Source organism: Argiope bruennichi, chromosome 1 (assembly GCF_947563725.1).
Source record: "Argiope bruennichi chromosome 1, qqArgBrue1.1, whole genome shotgun sequence".
Lineage (NCBI taxonomy): Eukaryota > Metazoa > Arthropoda > Arachnida > Araneae > Araneidae > Argiope > Argiope bruennichi.
The window spans coordinates 105,878,151-105,883,558 of record NC_079151.1 but is presented as its reverse complement, the minus strand read 5'-3'; positions in this window follow the sequence as shown (position 1 = coordinate 105,883,558).

Sequence of the window (5,408 nt, the reverse complement as noted above, 5' to 3'; positions counted from 1 at the left end):
TTCAAAAATGTTTTCAACAAATTTTAGTAATTGAAGATTGCAAAGCATTAAATTATTTTATTAATTATAATTAAAAAAAATCAAATAACTTCACTCCTCCTATATTTTAACATTCAGCTTAAAATTTTATAGTCAAACCATTTTAAACCTTATATATGAGTTAAAAAAAAGTAATTAGTGAGGTAGCTTTAAATATACGATTAAAATATTTTTTTTAAAAAAGCTTTAATTATATTAAGGACATCAGCAAATTATGTATTTTATTCATTTTCTACTTTTTGACTTTATTAAATCTTACCTTCAATGAAATTATAAAAGCAGCTTTTTTAATTCACTGGCAAGCTTAGTCTTTATTATGAAAACATATTTTTCTTATATGAATTGATTATCTAATAAGTGTATTTTAACACTTAACTGGGGAGGTAAAATTTTAGGACTTAACTGGGGAGGTGCGGTCTACGAGACCTCATTTCATTTACACTCAAATTAAATTTTTTTAATGAATGTATTAGTATGAAAAACTGCCAATATATTTTTCAGATATTTTTCTTGATTCATAGATATGTTTTAGAAATTTTTCAAAATATATTATCATTAAAAAAAAATGAATGCGTTGGAACATACATTTTCTCCTCAAATTACATGTTACAATAAATAATATTCATGAAAATTTATATTACTTTTTACTTTTTAAATCATATTTATTTTTACAGTATATGAAGGTATATAGAAAACAATATAATGTAAAAATCGGCAATTATATGAAAAATAAAAAAATTGACAATAGGTAAAATTGGCCCTTTTTTTTATCGGCTTGTGTGATTTTCATAGCGCGGTTTCCTAAAGCATTTTAAAAATATAAGTTGAGAACTAGTATAAAAATCAACCTATAAATTCTGTATATATATATCTCTTAGTATATTAATATATTTTATAAATTTTTCAAAATACATTATCACTAGAAAAATTAATTATGTTTGAACATACATATCAAATTCAGTTGAATGCGAAATTTCATCGAAAACCTTTTCTGTATAATTATTCTTATTACTGAAACCACTTTCTGCTTCATTTAAAAGTGTCTGGAACACTGCTTCATAATAGGATCAGTGAACTGAATGATATTTCGGGCCCACGTTTTAGCGCCATCTGCTAAGCCTTGTTTATCACTTGGACACAAACAGGGAGATGCGGTCTTAGAGACCGCACTAGAAGAAATAACTGAAGTATTTTAAAAAGCATCTGCTGAAATCGGTTGAAAAAGTGCACGTGTATTGAAGGTCTCAAAACAGGAAGCTACAGGGTCAATCCATTCAATTCACCTAAAAATAGAATAGGGGTGACAGAAAATCCATCGCTAGCGGTCTCACAGACCGCACGTCCCCAGTTAAGGGTTAAAAATATTAAAACAGAGTACTGTTTTCGAGAATACTCACAAGTATAAAATTTTAAAACTTTGATGTATCAAGAATTGAGTGCAAAATCTATTACAAATCTTCGCAAATGTGAGATAAATTACATGTAAAAAAGGATATTTTTATTAGCAATACGAGGAATTTATGATTAAATGTATCATCAAAAGCTGATTCCTTTAAGATTTGCTTTTTCCATCCTATTTTGAAACATATTGTTATATTTAGGAATTTTTTACCAATGATTTAGATAAGTTATATTTATATCCTTTTTATATGCAACAAGTAGGTTATTTTGAGAAGGTTTTTCATGATTTTGAATTATTGTCAGTGCCACTCAACAAATGGGTGCTTTGGTTCTAAGGAATTTAACTCGCATCAAACCTGTCTAATCGAAAACTTATCGGTGATATCGGATTTCAAATTTGGAACCTTCTCTTCTTCAAACAGAGATCATCATGTCACTGCGAATTGAATTGTTTAATGCTGTATGTGAAAGAAATGTAAAATAAAATAAATTTATCTATTTTTGTTTCATTTTTTCTTCAATAAATAAGAATACAATTAAATAATATTCCAAAACTTATTTAAATTCATTATTTTTAGTAATATAGGAAAATTATATTTTACTATAACCTTTTGCATTTTGTGAAAAAATTTGTAAGATTCAATCTCAAGTCTGTCAATTTCTTTTTTTCTTTTGATTTTAAATATTCCATTCTCTCATCATTTCAATGAAAAATATTTGTTAAAGAGGTCGAAAGGGATATAAAAGTTTAAAATAAAATTTAAATCTCCAGTTTTCGATGTTGCCACTCCCAAGATATAAAAATAATAGTTTCAGTCAACCTTTTTCTGAAATCCTGTTTAAAAAATAAATGTACATGTGCAGTTTGAAAGAAATTCGTCTTTGCATCAAAATTCAATCAGTCTTGTTTGCTTAATTTTTGTCAAAAAAAGTCAAACTGTCAAAGAAAAAAAAACTCAGTACTTTTTAGAATTTCTGTGTAAAATTTTTGATATTGTATTGTATATAACTTTGCATATACTGTATTTTGATTTGTATTGTATATAACTTTCAATCACATTTTTTTTTTCATTTCTTTCTTTCAGCGATAAAATATGAAGGAACTTTTGAATGAAATATAAAAAGATGTAAAATCACTTTGGTAGGGTTTTTTTTTTTTTTTTTTTTTTTTTTTGTAAAAGTTTTAAAAAAATCTTGTGAAAAGCTTTGAAATGGGTTGTTTAAATATTTTCCTGTAAATAAAGTTTGAATCAATATTCTGAATGTCAATTGTTTTTGTTCATCAGAGAAATCAAATACCATCATGGCTGAGAATTTCTTATATTATCATGCATAAAATTCAATTTATTATTTAACTGTTTGCTTTCTAATTCCAATTTTATTATTTAGTTAAATATGTAAATATCAGAATTTAAAATTCTTGAAAATGTTTTAATTTTGATTCTTTCTATCAGAAAAAACTAACCCTTTAACTAGCTACTTTTTAACTAGCTATATTTGGTGATCAACTTGTTTGCCAGGGTTATTCCTTTTATTATTTGCTATTAAATACCTTATGCATAACTTTATGCTCATGAATTTTCCAAAAAAATAATATTTTAAAGCATGAAATTATGGCAGATATCAAAATTATATTATTTTAATAACCATCTGCCCTTTCTGTTCCTTGTGTATATAAACCTTCCTGATACAGTCAAGTTCCATGATCGTCATAGCATTTTTAAAAAATGTAACTTTCAGGATAACGATAGTGTAGCTTCATTTTCTTATTCTTACATAATTATAGAGACATTAAACAGAATCTCTCTTTCTTAGCAATGGAAATAAAGTGCCTTTTCTTAGGAAAGGAAATAAAGTGATTATTTTTTGAAACATTTAACCTTTCTATTCAATTACGTAATCTATTATTAACAATTATTAAAAAATTATTCTAAAAAGTATGATTGAAAAAAAAATAGAGGAAAAATATGCACTGCAAATAAATTGGTATTAATAAAAATCATCTTTGGGAAAATTTTAAATGATTAGCTACAAAGTATAGTTTGGGAATGATCACGAACAAACACTGAATTTTTGTTTAACTCTAATTTAATTTAAATTCTAAAAGAATCAAAACAATTGCTCCAATTTTTGTAATTTCCCTGTCTAAAAATATATGTGCATATTTCGTAACTCTAGGTCAAATGATCTTTTTTTTTCCTTTCTAAAAATTTAAAAAAATTATCGCACACACAAAAACAGACATGTTCTCATTTATTATTAGTAGAGACAGAGATGTTAAAATGAATTATTTTTTAGGTATACTTATTTACCAATATACAGGGTGTATCAAAAACATTGACCACGGCCTTTATTCCTTAAATATTCATCATAGATATACACTATAAATTACAAAGCTGCGTAAAAAAAGGTACAAAATGCTATGAAATCGATTGAAATTTTCAAAGGATTAAACTTAAAAAAATAGAAAATTAAAATTTTTATACGGACCCCATAAAAAAATTACCACAAGTGAAATATGTCCCATTCTCTAATAAGATCATGTACAAAATTTCAGAATTTTATCATGAAAACGCTCAAAGATTTGTTAAAACAAAGTTGGTGAAGGGTCAATCACAAATTCAAATGCAAATGTTTACAGCTTCAGTGCAGAGGACGCAACGCAGAAATGCATCATAAGGAAATAAAATATGCTTCAAATCTTTAGTTTTAAATACAAATTTTAAAATGTATGCTTCTTGAAAAATACTTTAAAATTTTATATCATGAATTACAGAATATAACTTCAAAATAGCACAGTCAATGAACTTGTAAAAAAAACTTAGAAATGTTTGCATATGCAAATATATGACTCTGATTGGCACGTCCCATAATCTCAACAGACGCGTCATTATATTATGTTATTTATGCTCTGTCATTGATCAATAGCATAGCTTATGTAAGAATAACTCGCCCATAAATATTTCACACTTCTCCTACATTTTGAGAGTGCAATTAGCCTGTACAAACAGTATGCCACAATACAACAATGAAGAACTTTTTGAAATCCTAATGCTTTATAGTTTATGCAATCGCAATGCTAGCGAAACTGCATGAAAATTTCGATGTAAATATCCCGATTCCCGACATTTTTCTGGGAGATTTATTTCCCGATAAGTGCAACGAATGTATGAAAGAGAAAGCATATATCCTGTAAGGGGACCAGGTAAGCCCATACTTCACTCAACTGATGAAGAAATTGATGTTTTTGCTTACTTTTGCAGTCATCCACATAGTAGTGTTCGTACTGCTGCTTAAGAAACGAACCTATCACGCGCAACAGTGTGGAGAATATTGAGACGGAATAGATGGCATCCTTTTAGCATTCATGGTATGTAAGGACAGGAGCCAACAGAATATCAACTTCGTCGAGATTTTTGTAATTGGGCTCTTAATCAGGAAGATTCTAATCCCTCTTTCCTGAAAAACATAATTTGGAGAGAGGAATGATGTTTTAAATAAGATGGATGCATAAAACTCAAAACGAGCACTTTTGATCAGATGCAAATCCATTCGTGGTACGTGTTATTCATCATTAGAGGCAATTTTCTGTGAATGCATGGTGTAGTATTTTCAAAAACCGTTTGCTTGGACTCATACTGTATGATGGTACGTTGTCGGGAGACAGATATGTTAATGAGATTCTGAATGTGGTTATTCCTGATTTTATGAAGGAACTTCCTCTAACAGTAATTCCACTTGTTTTGTTCCAACATGATGGATCACCAGCTCACCATACTACCAATACTCACTGGCTTAATAACGAGTTTCCAGATAAGGGAATTGGCTTGCATGGTCTAGTCGAATTTCCCTCTAGACCACCTGATTTAACGCCTATGGTTGTTTTTTTGTAGGGTCCTTTACGTACAGTGGTTTATTTGTCACTTCCCTTAAATAAAGCAGAATTGCAACACTGCAAAAATTTTAGA